The sequence below is a fragment of the Monodelphis domestica genome, chromosome 7 (genome assembly GCF_027887165.1).
Source record: "Monodelphis domestica isolate mMonDom1 chromosome 7, mMonDom1.pri, whole genome shotgun sequence".
NCBI classification, from domain to species: domain Eukaryota; kingdom Metazoa; phylum Chordata; class Mammalia; order Didelphimorphia; family Didelphidae; genus Monodelphis; species Monodelphis domestica.
This window is the reverse complement of record NC_077233.1, coordinates 26497144-26514004: the sequence shown is the minus strand read 5'-3', so window position 1 is coordinate 26514004 and position 16861 is coordinate 26497144. Positions and strand designations below refer to the sequence as shown.

The following is a 16861-nucleotide window of genomic DNA, read 5'->3' as shown; positions in this document are numbered from 1 at the left end:
CTTGCCAGCAGCTTCCAGTAAATATTTGGCCATATACAAAGTACTCTCCTTTATCCACAACAAGCAGGTCAAGGTCCAGATTCCTTTGAAAACTGAAGGGAGTTTTGAGGGAAGAAATCAGTGCTGTTTGTTTTCCTTGAGCTTAAAAAGAAAACAAAACACTCGCTTGGCCAACTGGCAGCTTTGTGGGGCACGATCATTTCTTCATCTCTTTCTCAGGGCTGTAGTCATTTTCTTCTTGGCTGGCCTCTTGTTACTGGGGAATGTTCTGGGGCTGCTTGATGATGGCAGATCATGGCTCTGATGTCAGGGAGAGAGCCCAGCTGTGAGGATGTGTATGGTGGCTAGATGATTCCAAGGCTAGACGTGTGGAAAGTGACTCCCTATGGTGCTCTGCACTGCTCTCTGTGGGTCAATTTGCGTGGATGTGATAGTGCTGGCCTCATCACCCCTCTTCTTTCCCATCTCCCCCAAGAAGGTATAATCCTGTATTACATTATATTATACTATTGTGTTATATATTTCTTAACTTTAGAGAAACCCTCAAGTCAAAGATAATTAATGAAAATAATCAAAACTCAGAAATAGTTGAGCTAGTTAGTTTCTTAAGGTATTAACCAATTTTTAATTCTAGTAGTCACAGGATCATAAATTTAGAAGGTGCCACCTCCGAGTGCCCACCACCATTTTAAAGGGGGGAAATCCTGTGGCCCGGAGAGGTGAGATTTGAACTTGAATCCTCTGGCTCTTTCCATTGTACCACAATACTTCACAAGAACAGACTTTGATCCTTGACTCTGGCTTGGAAACAAATCATTTTACTCTCTTTGGAGTACAGTTTCCTCACCTAAAGCATTCACGAGGCTGGATGAAATGATCTCTAAAGGCAGCAGAACAGTTTGGAGCCGAAAAGATCTGGCTTTGAATCCTACCTTAGAAAGGGGAATATTAACATTTTGGAGAGCTCATTCTCATTTAACTTTTTAATTTGTTGTTGCTCAATCATGTCTGACTCTTAAAGACCCATTTTGGGGTTTTTCTTGGCAAAGTTCCTAGGATGGTTTGCTGTTTCCTCCGCCAGTCCATTTTACAGATGAGGAACTGAGATAGATAGGGTTAAGTGACTTGCCTAGGGTCATACGGCTAGGAAATATCTGAGGCTGGATTTTGAACTCAGGAAGATGAGTTTTCCTGATTCCACCTATCACCCTAACTTTCTATCCTTTTAGACTAATAGAGGAGTCTCCAGCTTGGCAATCAGGTTCTGTCTACCTTTGTCTTGCAATTATGGACAAGTCCTATAATCTCGTTGTGTCTGCTACCAAGAAATGTCTTCAGAATTTGATAATGTTAGTGAAAGCAGGGGAAATGGATTAAGGATTTCCTTTTACTCTCAGTACTTCCAGAGTACATTAGGCTTGCTGTCAGGAAAATCTTCCTAATAATTGGAACTCTCCCAAATAGAAAAAAGCTGCCCAGGAAGGTCATGGGAAAGCTCCCTCTTGATGGGGATCTCCAAGCAGAAGAAGCATGACTACCCCCCCCCCCCCAAACTGTTACCTTCTATCTTAGACTCAATACTGTATTTTGGTTCCAAGGTAGAAGGGTGGTAAGGGCTGAGCAGTGGGGGAGGGGGGGTTATCCAGGGTCACATGGCTCAGAAGTATCCCAGTCTAGATTCGAACCCAGGACCGCCTATCTCTAGGCTTGGCTGTCAATCCACTAAGCCCTCTAACTGCCCCCTAGCATGGGTACTTGTTGAATGTGTTGTAAAGAAGATTCTTTCAAAAAAGGGCTGAACTGTGTGGACTCTTGGGACCTCTTGCAACTCTGAAGTCCTTTCATTCTGTTCCTTTGTTTTTTAAAGATTTTCTTAATTTTCTTAAGACAATTAGAATCATGGAGGTTGGTAATAATCCAACCCAGGATTAGTAAACAGCATGAACCATACTGTAAACCACATACTGGATTTAGAGACCAATGGCCTTAATTTAAATTCTGCCTCTATATTTTATAATGTGTGACCTTGGATAAGTCACTTTATCTCTGGGAGGGCTCTGTTTCCTCCTCTCTCTACAATGTGAGGGTTTAACTAGGTAGGGAGACAACTTATGAAGCCCCTCACATACCCACTTTTATTCTAGTTTGTGATTTTGTCCATTGAAAGTAGGGTTAGAAGCAGGCAGCTAGGGAGTTCAGTGGCTTGAGAGCCAAGCCTAGAGATGGAAAGACCTGGGTCCAAATGTGACCTCCGACACTGGGTCACCTTGGGCAAGTCATTTAGCCCCCATTGCCTTGCTTTACCACTTTCTGCCCTGGAACCAATACACAGTATTGTTCTCAGATTTGATTTCATTCTAATACAGGAGCATTTTTTAAAAAAAGAAACCAAGATTAGCGCTAGGAACTTATCAGGAAACACAGCTTTCCTTCGCCTTGGATTTCCCACCACCTTGGTTTAAGGCTTGATAAGATTGTCTAAAGCCATATAGACAAGAAAAAAAAAATAACAGCAAGATTTTCCAGGATGAACTAAAGATGTGAAGCCTTAAAACTGACCAGCCACCAGGAAGTCCCAGCCCATGAAGCAAATCCGTGGTCTTGTGTTAGAGATTAGAGAAAGATCCATAAAGTAATAATAATTAATAATAAAAATCAGGACCGTTTATATTGCCGTGTATCAGACAGTGGGCTAACAAGCTCTTTACAAATATGATCTCATTCAACTGTGCTGACAACTGGGATGCAGATGCTATTCTTAGCCCCATTTTGCAGATAATCAAACAGAGCTAGTAAGTGTCTGTGGTTGGCTTTGAACTTGGGTCCTCCTGGATCCCAGACCCAGGCGCTCTAGCCCCTGAATCACCTCGCCTTCCCTGTGACCACTGGAAAGAACAGGCTATAACAGGCTCAGGATTTCTTTAAAGAAGTAGCTGCCCACTGAGCAGAATTATTGTGTAAAGCACGTTTCCCAACAACATAGGAGAGTCACTGTGTTGAAGCATTATTTTCTTAGAGTTCTAGCTGGAGAGTGTGACTGATATTTTCTCATCTAATAAAGGAGAGGACCAACCACAAGGCTTGAGGTTGTTCTTTCTCCCCCTTGTAGAGCAGGAACCAGTCTCTAATCTGTAGAGAGCCCCTCATTTGGCTTTGGAAATGAGAGCTTGTCAAAGAAGATGGGACTTCCACCAATGGGTTACTCCAGGCGTGCTGCTGGGAACTCTTTTTTTTCTTTTTTGCCCCGTATCAACGTCTTAAAAAAAAAAAAGTCTTCTGAAGTCTTTCCATCCTCACCCTCTCTTTTCCATTTTGCCAGTCACCCAAGTCCTATTAGAAAATGGCTAATGCCAACTTTGCTGATGTTCTTGGAGTCATTGGAGGGCGTTAGAACAGCGGCCAGGGAGCATGTTTCAGGTGATTCATCTCTTGGGACAAGAAAGAAAATCAATCTCCATTCTCTCTCCTGGCAAAGGTCAAGACAAAGAACTCATAACACTAGTCTTGTGGCTTGAAGGGAAAATCCATCCGTCGAAGAAAGGGGCACCCGCTGGGGTCCTGGCTATTATCATAAGCCTAGGAAATTGGACTTTGATCCCTTTGCAGATTCAGCACATTCCATTCTTGTATGTAATCACCAAATTTCGATTGAATTCGATTCAGTTCATATCAATGAAAAGAAAGTTTGAAGTGCTGGACAGTGATCAGAGCAGGGAACTTGGAGGCAGGGGTCTTCAATTCGACCCCTCTCTCATCCCCACCATTGATGATGTGCATGAACTTTTGCAAGTAACCCCCTCCCATGTGCCTCAGTTTTCTCATCTGTAAAATGGCAGGGTTGGACTTAGTAATGTATCAAAATTTGAAGACTGGGTTTTGAGACAGCTAGGTAGCACAGGAGACAGCTCTGGGTCTGGAGTCAGAAGAACTCGCCTTCTTGAGTTCAAATCTGGTCTCAAATACTTGTTATACTCTAGACAAGTCACTTAATCTTGTTTGTCTCAGTTTCTTCATCTGTAAAATGGAAAGCAATAGCAAACCACTCCAATATCTTTGCCAAGCAGACTGCAAATGTCATGAAGAATTAGACCCAACTGAAAAATGACCAGCCAACAACTGCAGGCATTATCTTTTGGGATAAAACTTATAGATGTAGATCTGGAAGGGACATCCAGGTCATAGTCCAACCTTTTCATATTGCAGATGAGGAAACTGAGGCCCACAGGTGTGAAATAACTTTTGTCAATCAATAAGAATTTATCAAGTACCTACTAAGGGTCAGATACTGTACTAGGTACTTTGGATACAAATATAAAGAAAGAACATCCTTTTCTCCCCCCAAATTCCCAACTTCCTTCACAGGGAGCTTACATGGAGAGCCAATAATGGCGTGTATAAACATATACAGCCCCCGAATAGAAAATAAATGCAAATAAATACAAGGTTCTTAAATGTAGTGTCATGGAAAGGGACACTAGAAATGAACAAAATCAGGAAAAATTCTATGGACAGTTCTGCTTGGACTTGTGTGAAGCACAGGCAAGGAGCAAGTGCATTCCAAGCATGGACAATGGCTAGGAAAAAGCCATGGAATCAGGCAATGGATGGTGTTGGGAACAGAGAGGGCCAGTTGGACTGGATTAACAAGTTCAGGAGTAGGTGGCTCCGTGTATTGAGAGCCAGGTCTGGAGATAAAAGATCCTAGATTCAAATCCAGAACTCAGATATTTCCTAGCTGTGTGACCCTGGGAAAGTCACTTAACCCCCATTGCCTATCCTTTACTGCTATTTTTCCTTGGAATCCAAACACATTATTGAGTCTAAGATGGAAGTTAAAGGTTTAGGGGAAAAAAAAACAAAAAAGAGTTCAGCATTGAGTTAATGCACAATGAGCCTGGAAAGATATATTGGGGCCATGCTATGATAGACTTTATATATTAAACGGGGGAGTTTATATTTTCTTTATTTTGTTCCAGAAGCAATAGGTAGCTACTGGAATTTATCCCAGGGTATAGGAAGGGCAGACCTATGCTTTAGGAAAATCCCTTTGGCAACTGAGTGGAGGATAGACTCGAGCGAAAAGAGATTGAGTCAGGAAGACCAAATTAAGGAGGCATTCGAAAAATCTGGGTGCGAGGTGATAAGGGTCTGAAATAAAGTGGTGGCTATGAGAATGGACAGAAGGGTAAGTAGAGAAATGGGAATTCTGCTTTGACAGTTGATGGGAGGATGCTTCCCTGAAAGATTCAAAAACTAATGGCGCTTTCAACAAAAATGGAGATACTCTTAAGACTTGGGAAGAAAGAGTTCTCTTTTGCATGTGCTGTGTTTGAAATGCATCCAAGACTTCCATTTTGAAATGTGCAGTCAGGTTTCAAGCTCAGGAGGGAGACCAGGGCTGGATAACTAGATCTGTGACTTGTTTGTAGAAATGACTAAGGAGAATCAGGACGACAGTGTCAAAAGACCCCAAAGGAAGTGAGGTCAGCTACAGAGGAAGGTTAAGAAGAATAGAGATTGAGAAATGATACCAGGTTTGCTAGTTAAAAGACGTAGGGTCACTTTGGTGAGGACAGTTTCCCAGAGTCACAAGAGTAGCCTTATCACAAAAGATAGTATTGTTCCCATTTTACTGAAGAGGAAATCAAAATTCAGAGAGGTAGTGAGTTGCCCAGGGTCAAAGAGAGGACTCAAACTTCTCGACTCTAAGTCCAGCATCCTATCCACCAAATGATGCTTGCTGTCCAGATGCTCCTATTTTTGGTGCAAAGGCAGATAAAAAGCAGCCACCATCAAAAATCAAATGTTTCAGAAATAGCTCAACTTTTCCTAGCAACAGAATAGTTAATAATGGATGGTTTATGTTAAGATACAAAGATACATTTAGTCCAATGTTAAAGGCTACACATAAGGCCAGTCCTTTAGGTCTGGGGGCAATGTGGTGCAATGTAAAGAGCCACAAGAACTGTTTTGATTTTTAACCCTTAATTTCTCTCTTAGTAATAATTCTAAGACAGGTGAACAAGGGCTAGGTTAAATGACTTGCCCAGGGTCACACAGCTAGGAAGTGTCTGAGATCAAATTTGAACCCAGGACCTCTTTTCTCCAGACCTGGAACTCATTTCACTGTACTACTTAGCTGACCCAAGAACTAGGTTTTAATAGATTTAGAACTGGAAGGGCCCCTCAGTGACTGTTTAGTCTAACCCCCTTATTCTGGGAATGAGGAAATTGAGATCTGTGTTGCTTATTTAAGTAATGGACCCAATATTTACCCTCTGGCCATCCGCTTTGCAATGAAGCCATCCTTTCTAAGGCCATCCTTTGTGAACTTGGGTTAGATGCTTCCATCCTTGGCACCATTTTCCTCCTGGATAAAACAAGGGTTTCAGGGAGATAAGAAGTTTTCCAACTAAGGTCCCATCTCAATATTTCACGATCTTCTTAGTTCTGATTAGAAATTAGTAAAATATTGAAACCTCTGCCTGGGAGAGAACTTGTTCACTGATACTTTTCTGCTCTTAAAATCATCAAAATGCATTCTCAGAACCTGGATGCCTCCCATTTGCCTCCAGATGAACTCCTTGTTTTGCTTACTGGTTTCAAGTCAAAAGTAATGGCTTTTGCTCAGGCGTGCCCATTCAAAATATGTTAATGCTTCACTTGGTTTCCATTGGCCTTAAAAGGCTCTGTGAATTTGGGCAGGAGAACCCCTGGCCTTTTGCAGAACAGCGTACCAATCAAGCTATATCTGTCCAGAGTCTACCCACCATGAATAAACACTGACTGGTGGCTAGATTGCAGAGTATAACCAAAGGGAGAATGTCGCTGTTATTCAAAGGCTGTCTAGATAATTCACATAGACTTGAGACCCTCTCCTTGGCGTCTCTGTAGTGGAGGTCTTTATAGTCATCCCATGATCTCAGATTGTTTCTCTAAGAGCGGTACTAAGCCAGCCTGCTATTCAGAGGAAAAGACTTTGACCAGCTTCCCTTGGCCCCAGCCAAACTCTCCATGCTTCTTTGTCATGACTCCCATTCATGTACTCCACATTCCAGCCAAACAAGCCTCCTCTCTGCTACTCCCACGGAGGCTCTCCCCCATGTTAGAATGGCCGCCTTTCTCACCTTGACCTTCTCAAGTTCCTCTCTTCCTCCAGAGCTCCTTTCAAGGACTCCCCTCCCTGCTTCCCCTGAGCCCTTAGTGCTCTGCCCCCCTCAAAAACTTGTAGATACAAATAACTTGTGTGTGAATGTGTACTTCGGGTCCTTTGTATTTGCCTCACATGCCTGGTACATCCCCCAGGTACAGTGGGAGCTGTTAGAGGACAGTGCTTTCTTTCCTTTTTTTTTAAGCCATTAACTTTCCATATTAGAATAAATATTGGGTATTGGTTCTAAGGCAAAAGAGCAGTAAGCACAAGGCAAGAGGGGTTAAGAGACTTGTCCAGAGTCACACAGCTGGGAAGTGTCTGAAGTCAGATTTGAACCCAGGACCTCCCATCTTCAGTCCTGGCTCTCCATCCACTGAGCCAGTGGGTGACCCTGAGGCTGTCTTTTACATCTTCAACATCTAGCATAGGGCTCGCACTGTTTGGAGTCTCATCATGAAGCTCTTGGACAAGAGGTTAAGCATTTTTACCTTTTGAGATTTCCCAAGAAGTAATAGACAGGGGTTCTTGGCCTCAAGTAATTGAAATCTCTCTCCCTCTATCTTTCTGTTTCTCTCTCCATCCTTCCTTCCCTATATCCTCTCTCTCCTTTTCTCCCCCTGTCTCTCTCCATCCCTCTCTCTCTTCTCTCTCTCTCTCTCTCTCTCTCTCTCTCTCTCTCTCTCTCTCTCTCTCTCTCTCTCTCTCTCTCTCTCTCTCTCTCTCTGTGTGTCTTTCTGCTTGTCTGTCTCTCTCTCCCTGTCTCTGTCTCTCTCCCCATCTATACCTCCATCTCTTTTGTTTCTCTCTGTGTGTCTTTCTATCTATCTGTCTCTGTCTCTCTATCCCTTCCTTTTTTACATTCTATTCTCATCCCTTACTCCCACTTCTTCCATCTGCCAAATGCCCTGTTCCAGTGATGTGACACCATCAGAGGGACCAAAAACAAAACAAAACTACAAACCCCGCAATCATATGGCTGTCTTGAAAAATGACAGAGTAAAATAAAAGCTGAATCTTGAAGCTGACTCATTCTCAGCCCCGTGTTTCTGGAAACAGGGCTAATCTGAGTTTGAAAATGTTATTTCTGGTCAGCTCTCCCAACAAGAGGTCTGTACTTCTCTCAAGTCACAGACCTAAACTTTCTCCCTCATGGTCCTGCATCTGCACCTTTTGGGGTGTGGGGATTTAAAATGAAAAGGTTGCCAGGAGTAGGGAGCTCAGTGGTCACTAGATCTGGATGTTCTTGGGCCTCAGCTCTGTTATTTCAAAGTCTGAGAAGGAAGATGTCTACAACTACAGATAATCCTTATCTTACTAACACTTTTACATCGAATAATTCATCAGTGTCCGGAATAATTTGTATACTGAATTTTTAATTTCCTCTTATTTTTTACTTTTTAAATTTAATATAATTAAAGTGTGTTAAAATTTCCTATTCCCCTTTTGATCTGGTGAACAGGACACGGCTCTGAAGTCAGAGGCCATGGGTTCAAAATCCCTCTGTGACAGAGACTACATATGTGTCCCTTGACAAGTCATCTAGCTTCTCTGATCCCTCAGTTTCCTCATCTGTAAAATGGGAGAGACACTAGAATATCGCAACATAGGTTTTCTCCTGCATTCTCTGAGTTGTTTTCAGCTTCACATCTGGATGTGTTATAATAATAATGACATTGTTATTATTATTCTATCCTATGTGTTTGCCCTTCATTTTCGAAGGAGACAAAGCCATCATGAACTAAGTTCTTGACTCATGCCTGAACTGGACTGAATTTCTTTGTATGGGAAAGTCCCATACTGAAGCCCAGAGCCTGGCAGTGCTTGTTGATTATGTCATTGTCTGTCTAGAAACTCTGTTGGCCAACTCCGATGATGATGATGGTGATAAGAATAGCAATAACATTACCACCACCTAGAATTTCTTTAGTTTGTTCACATTATACTTTAAGCTTCATAAAGTGCTTTACCAAGGTCATCTCTTTTGGTGCTTACAATAAAACTGGAGGTGGGAGCTCTTGTTGTCCCAATTTTGCAGATTAGGAAACTGAGACAGAGGTTAAGTGACTTACCCAGATTCATAACTCTAGTATGCATTTAAGACAGGCTTCAAACTCCGGTCTTCCTGATTTCAAGTCCTGATATAGAATTAGTCTGCTACCAGAATTATGTCTGGAATGCCAAATTATCAAGGGTTTGCCCACGATGACACAGCTTGTCTATGTCAGACACTGAATGTGAACCCAAGTCTTCTTGACTGCCCTCCTCTAGGCATGGGCTGCCCTGTCTGCCAACTTCAGCATGTTCTCTTGAGATAATGTCATCTTCAGACATAGTTGAGGCAGTTATCAGCCTTACAATAACAATTTCCGTCTCCATCCACCCTCCAAGAATGTTGAGAAAGGCATGTGATTCCTGCCCAAATACCTCCTCAAAGGCTTTTTGATGGGTCATCTTCCCTTTGAACTGCTGAGAGAGCAAGCCTGCTACAGCATTGGCTTTCCCTTATTCTGGACACCCAGCATCCTTTGTTCACAGCAGAGTCACCTCTGCAGGGACATCCACTCTCCCTTTGAGGGACAAAATCAGGCAAAAGTGATCACTGAGGACACATTTGAATGGAGGAAGGAAGTCAAGAAGGGAGAATATGTGGGTTTGGTGGGTTGAGATGCGGTTGGTAGAGCGTCGAGCTTGGAGCCAAGAATTTGTGAGTTCAAATCTGGCCTCAGTCATTTAACTAGAATAACCCTGAGAGAGTACCTTAACTTCCATTATACCTCACTTTCCTCATCTGTCCAATGGGTTAATAACAGCACCTACTTCCCATAGTTGTTGTAAAAATGGGGTGAGATAATAATTGTCAAGCACTTTATTTTTCTTCTTCCTTGGAAGTGATGCTAATTGTTTCACCAGCTCTTCCTTGGATAATAAGATGAGGTTGTGAGCAGATTGTACCTCTGGGTGCCACTCAGGTATGTTAGATCCCCAGCTGGTGCCTCTAAATGCTAGACCTGCCTTCTCAGAATCATTTTCTTCTATTGTCCCTGTACTAATCTTTCCCTGGGGGTCTGAGGATAGATTTCAAGGAAGCTGAACTAGAATGGAAAGAAACTGGGCCTTTTAAAAAATATTTTAATCTTGTGTATTTTATTTATGCATTTCAAAACAAGATTATGAGAGGGAATCATCCTAGTCTCTACAAGATTGCTTAGGAAGCCAGGATGCCAGGAAAAGCTTAAGCACTCCTCATCTCTGGATTCCTCAGGACTCTTTCTCAAGGGATTCTCAGGACAATACAGGCAGTGGCCATAGCACAATTCAGGAGAACAAGCAATAGACTGGGAAAGGGAATTCCAGGTTCTACTCCAGAATCTGTCCCTGATTACCTGTGCATTAAATGAATGTTGACTAAACAAAGCAATACCTATTGCCAATTTTTATTTTCATAATGCCTCAAGGATTTCAAAGCACCTGTGACAGAAAAAATATTGCTGTCCTTACTTTACAAATAGGGAAACTGAGGTTCAGCAAAGTTAAATGATGTGTGCATGGTCACTCAGTTAAGTGTTGGAATGGGGATTTGAACCCAGATATCCTGTTTCCAAATTCAGCACTCTCAACCATACTATCATTCAGCTATATAGGTGAATAAAATTAAATGATTGAACTTACTTGTGACCTTGGATATGTCATTTCAGTTCTTCTGGTTCTGTATGCTCATCTGAAGAATAAAGAGATTGGATTAGGTAGATCTGCTCATGATCAGATGAATGTCCCTTCCAGATCCGACATTCTCTTGTTATATGATTTCAATATTGGTCCCAAATATAGTCTTCTCTCTTAATATCCTTTCCCCCTTTCCCATCATGGTACTATCCAATCTTTTTAAAACCTTAGATATTGAAGTAATTCTAGGGTCTGGGCCAGGATTTCCATCCATTTCCCAATCTTTCTGTAGCTTAGATGAGAGGCAAAATGATATAGTGGTTGATTCAGGGTAAGGAGGTTGGTTTCAGGAAGCCCAAGGTTCAAATTCTGCCTCTTTCACTTGCTGGACTTTTAACAACAAACAAGTTATTTAACATCCCCATGACTCGATTTCCTCTTCTATAAAATGAGGTGAAGACAGCTGTAGCACCTACTTCATCAGGGTTATCATGAAAGGGAAAAGAGACAACCTACATAAAGTGCCATATGATGTCAGCTGTTTGGAGCCGGTGAGAACATCCCCTTTCATTGATGAATGAGATCCTCAGCTAAGACTGAAGTTCTTTGCTTTCTGTAATGGAAAGAGAATTCTGAATGTGTGTCTTAAAGGGGGAGGGCAGAGATTATCTCAGACATCTCTCCCAAATTCAGCCTCTGACGAAATTCTCTAGCTTCTGATCTTGACTTCCTGGTGACTAAGTTCATTACCCCGTTATCAAATATTGGATGCGGAACAATTCTGATTTCCAACATTTCCACCCAGTTTCCTGTCACTCCTTGACCCACCCCAGTTCCTTCCTGTTTAAATTATGATCTAGTTCCCTTACCTGTTCTAACTATTGTCCCATTGTAATTGTGGCTTATTCTCTATGTTCTCTCAGTTCCCCCCAATAGCCTCAGTCACCTGGAGATCTAGAGGAGGAGGAGGAAGGGAGAGGAGAGAGAGAGAGAGAGAGAGAGAGAGAGAGAGAGAGAGAGAGAGAGAGAGAGAGAGAGAGAGAGAGAGAGAGAATGTAGTATGTATGTGTGTGGCTACTAGCTGGCCAGATAATATAGTATATATAGCAGAGGGGAAATGGGATTATAGATAGATGGAGAGATGAATAGATAACATAGTATATATATATATGAAAATATATATATAATATTTTTATGGTATGGTATGGTAGTAGTCTCTCGGGAGCCGAGATGATGATTGTCTTTGTGCATGTGCACAAAGACACTTGTGCGTGAAAATATTTTTATAGTGGAGGACAAATAGGATTATAGATAGATAATATAGTATGTTTATATATATATGCTCTATAATATAATATATATAGCAGAGAGGGAAAGTAATTATATATAAATAGATGAATAAATAATATTATAGTATATGTATAGTATATAGTATATAGTATATTATATATGAATATGTATAATATTATAATATTTTTACAGTGGAGGACAAATAGGATTATTGATAAATAATATATAGTATGTATGTTATATATATGCCCCATAATATATATATAGCAGAGGGGAAATGGGATTTATATAAAGATATGAATAGATAATATAATTTAATAAGTATATAGAAATATGTATATAATAATATTCTATATAGTGGAGGGGAAATAGGATCATTGATAGATAATAATAGTATATAGAGATGCACTATAATATATATGGCAGGGGGAAATAATATTCTATATTATATGTTCAAATAGTATATATAAATATATTAATATTCCACACCTATAAATGTTAAAATATAAATTATTGTATACATATAAATATGAAAATATGAAATATATAAAATCAAAGCAAGCTCTAAGATCAATTTCTTTGCCATTATACATGTCATCATTTCTGTTAAACTGTAATTTGATTCTTTCTGCTTGTTTGACCTTGGGCAAATCATTTCACTCCTTTGGCCTCAGTTTCCTCCTCTGTAATATGAAGGAGAGAGCCTCTTTTAGGTCTAGATATAGAAGCCTTTTCTCCCACAGAACCTAGAACAGTGACTTGTCCATAGTTGGTACTCTAAAAATATTGGAAAGGCATGAGAGAGTGGGTGATAGCTACCTTGGGACCCAGATACTCCAGAATGAGGCTGAATTGGCTGTAAGTTATCCCCATAAGACATTAGGAACTGTTCACGTTGGTCCTCTGTGTCTCATGCCGTTAAGCTGGCAGGTGCTAGGTGAATCCAGCAGACTCTGCATTGTCATCCTAGTCTAATTGATTTCTGACCAGCTGGAGGTCATTCATGGTGGAAGCCCCAGGGAGAACAATTAACTAACACAATGATTTACTCAGTGGCGCCCTAGTAGCCCCTAGTTAAACTATGCAAGAATGTCTGATGAGGAGGAGTAGCTTAGTCCTGGGAGAGATTTGGTTGACTCTTGATGTGTCGGGACTTTATAGCAGTTTGTTTCCAGAGAAGTTAACAGCCCTGTAAAGAAAGAATGAAACTCAGGGCAGTAACCATTGGGTCATGCCTGCCTTGATTTAGCCTGGGAGATAGTCCAGCCACTTATTATACTCAAAAGAGCATTCACTGGCTTTGGAATAAAAAAGACCTGAGTCAGTTCTTACATTTGATGCTTACTACTTATGTGACCTTGGACAATTAATAACTTCTATTGGCCTCAGTTTCCTCCTCTGCAAAATTAGGGATTTTCCCAAGTGATCTCTGAGAGCCTCCACTTTCTGGATCTATGATTCTATGATGCTCAGTTATCTCCCCTCATGACTTATGGATAACTGAGAGGTCAGTGTGGCTAAATAACTGTGCCTCCCACATTTAAATTTTGACGGAGGAATACTTCTACTAACCATGAGCTTCTCACCTCCAAAAACCTTTCCTTCAGGCAGCTCTGCTCCTACTGTATAACACCTAGTAAATTTATCTGGTCCCAGTCTGTGATTTTGCCACTGTACCTAACTGTCAGGAAAGAAGTTCCCTCCTTGGCCCAGATCAGTAATTCAGAGACTTGCCTGGGCCCCCAAGAGGTGGTGACTTGCCCAGAGTCACACAGGGAACAAGCATTGGGAGCAGTATTGGCCCATGGGTTTTCCTGACTTCAAGTCCACACCCCTGGCCACTATCCCCACACTACCTCCCCTGTTGAAACGTAGACATAGTTGAATATATTCTAATGACTTCTCAAGCTTCTCAAAATCTCAAATGCCATTGTAGTCGCCATTAAAGCATTTCTCAACATGCTCCAAACCAAAGGTCTGAGTCTCAGGAGTTTTCATCTTTGTACTTACCAAGGTGTTTCCATGGTATGGTCAGTATTGGTGCTCCAGTAGGGAGGAGAGTATATGGAATGCTGGGTAGCTGTATCGTCTGGCATCACAGCCAGGCAGCCCAGATTGACCAGAGGTACAAGAATCTCTTCCTGGCTTTGAGACTCACAAGATGAAGAATCGGTTCAGACTTTTGCTAATCAAGTCTTAATTTTGGATAGATTAATGGGGAACTTTGGGTTGTTTTGAAAAAGATTGACTGCATTTCAGAAGGGAACTTCCTCAGAGGCAACTTTTCTAATTCTAATTGGATGTGGGGTCATTGGACTAGGAGAGGGAAGGGGGGAGGAAGAAGAGGAGAAAGGGATGAAAAGTGGGGGAGTAAAAAAAAGGAACAGGAGAGGGGGAAAGGGAGAGAAAGACAGACAGACAGAGGTGGAGATGGAGCTGGAGACAGAGAAACAGGAATGGGAAGAAGGAGAAAGGAAGGAGGAAAGAAAGAGGGCTTGAGGAAGAAGAGAAAGAGTTTCAGAATTTGGAAAGGTACTGGGCAGCTGGCAAATCCAGTGCCTCTTAGAGTTTTGAATGATCAGGAAATCAGGAGATTGTGGTGTTAAACCTAGAGAAGAAAGATTGAATGAAGGCAATTTAGTTGCAAGATTTTGGCAAGATTTGTAAAAGAAGAACAGAAATAAGTTTCTTCAGCTCTAAGAGAAGGCAGAAAGCATGGAGTGGAGCTTGTAGAGGACATTTAGGCTTAATGGCTAGAAATACTCACGATTGGGGCTGAGCTGAAATGGAGCAAAGTACCTTGGGAGGAAGTGCCTTTTACCACACGTAAAGTCTTCAAGCAAAGACTAATTGGGCTTTTGTTGAATTTACTGTGAAAGGGAGGCTGATTCTGGTCAATGTTGTACTAAATGGCTTTTGAAGTCTCTTTTAATTCTGACAAAAATTACGTTAACTTCTCGCCTTGGATTTTCCTTCCTGATGACTCAGTTTGTCACCAGTCATCAAATACTGGGTGCAAGACAATTCTGATTTCCTAAAGCTTCCACCCAATTTCCTGGCACTCCTTAATCCACCCCCAACACACCCTCAATTCCTTCCTGTTAAGCTGCAGTCAAGTCCCCATTACCTATCCTATCCTACCTATCCTACCTATTCCTACCAGTTATCCTACTATAATTCTGGCTTCTCCGTGTTCTCCTGGCCCCCAAATAGTCTAAGTCACCTGGAGACCCAGAGGAATAGATGGGAAACAGGAGCTCCCATATGACTCAGGCTACCTCTGCCTCTTCCCTCTTTCTATACGTAGACAACGTAGGACTCCTCTGCTACTCCTATTGCTGAGAGACCATCTAACCAACATAAGTGCAGAGACTTGAAGAAATCAAAACTAACAGTAGAACTACCAGTGGGAAATACCAGCCTGCAATTACCCCTTCTGGAGCCCCATTGAAGTCCACGGAAGGCTTTGGTGCTGAATAAGGTCATAAGAGACCCACCATTAACTTTTGTTTTCAGCAGCCTAGAGTTGAGTTGAAAGAGGCGTTTCTAACTCTTGAACCAAGGTTTGTGTAAAGTGTTAATACATCATCTGAGAAAGGCCTGACATTCCACCCTCTCCTTTGAACTCCTTCCCATAAACAAAAGCATGAAAGACACAGGCATGTGGGACTGACCTTGATGTTTCTGAGAGTGTACAGGCAAAGATTACATTGTTTGGGAATCAACCGGGGGAAAAAATGGGGAGTAGGTTGGGAGAGAGCAAAAAGAGAGAGAGGGAGGAGCAGAGGCTGGGACAGAGAGAGAGAAAAAAAACGGAGGGAGGAAGAGAAAGGAAGAAAATGAATAGCAAAGCATTTAAGTTCCCACTAAATGGCAGGCTCTAAGTACTAAGACGAGAGAGAGAGAGAGAGAGAGAGAGAGAGAGAGAGAGAGAAGAGAGAGAGAGAGAGAGAGAGAGAGAGAGAGAGAGAGAGAGAGAGAGAGAGAGAGAGAGAGAGGGAGACAGAGAGACAGAGAGACAGAGAGAGACAGAGAGACAGAGAGAGAGACAGAGAGAGAGAAGAGAGAGAAGAGAGAGAGAGAGAGAGAGAGAGAGAGAGAGAGAGGAGAGAGAGAGAGAGAGAGAGAGAGAGAGAGAGAGAGAGAAACAAGTTGGGCTTTTTCCAGATGTGGAAAGCTTTCAGAATTCTGTTGGCTAATGAGGATATTTCAGCAGTGGGAATAAAATGTTCCTCGGAGAGACAGCATTCCCTGATAAATTTCCATTAACACACACTTGACTGAATTTAGCTGGGTTTTTATCTGTGACATGCATAGATGCAAAGGGGGGGTGTCTTGGAAAGGATTGAAAAAATCTGGGGAGGTTTTCTTAAAATTTTAGTATCTAGTCCTGACCTTTATTTGGTTTCTTAAAACAGAACAAAACAACGACTAAGAAAATTGACCTATTTAAAAACCAAACCATGAATAGTTTCTTAGCCACTGCCTCTCTCTTCCTGACCACTTTAGAAATCATGACTTAGAAGGAAATTGTTTGCTATCAGTTTAGATATCTTGAAAATGTCCTAATCTTTTATAGGTCTTAACAAATGGGAGTCAACTAGAAATGTGAATGATCCTTAAGCATGCATTCCCTTTTCTAAGGCAACTTCAAGTCAAATGTATAATTTAAAAAAAAAAAAACCACACTCTTAGAAATCAACAGTATCTATCTAAGCCAAAATTTTGAACTCTTGGTATATCAAATTTGGGAGA

At 41.5% G+C, this 16861-nt stretch overlaps 1 protein-coding gene and 1 long non-coding RNA gene across 7 annotated transcripts in view; one reads left to right on the top strand and one right to left on the bottom strand.

Moving 5' to 3' along the window:
- ADAMTS9 (ADAM metallopeptidase with thrombospondin type 1 motif 9) overlaps nt 1–16861 on the top strand; it is a 208757-nt gene that overhangs the window by 136355 nt on the left and 55541 nt on the right.
- The window catches only part of LOC103099415 (uncharacterized), a 36319-nt gene that overhangs the window by 6031 nt on the left and 13427 nt on the right, over nt 1–16861 (bottom strand). The window contains exons 2-6 of one of the 6 annotated variants that reach the window (XR_008913357.1): nt 14117–14714; nt 11686–11770; nt 11333–11429; nt 10823–10871; nt 6276–6370 (exon numbers count right to left, since the gene is read on the bottom strand). This is a non-coding gene — a long non-coding RNA (uncharacterized LOC103099415). The other 5 variants (XR_008913358.1, XR_008913356.1, XR_008913359.1 and 2 more) reach the window with 5 other exon arrangements.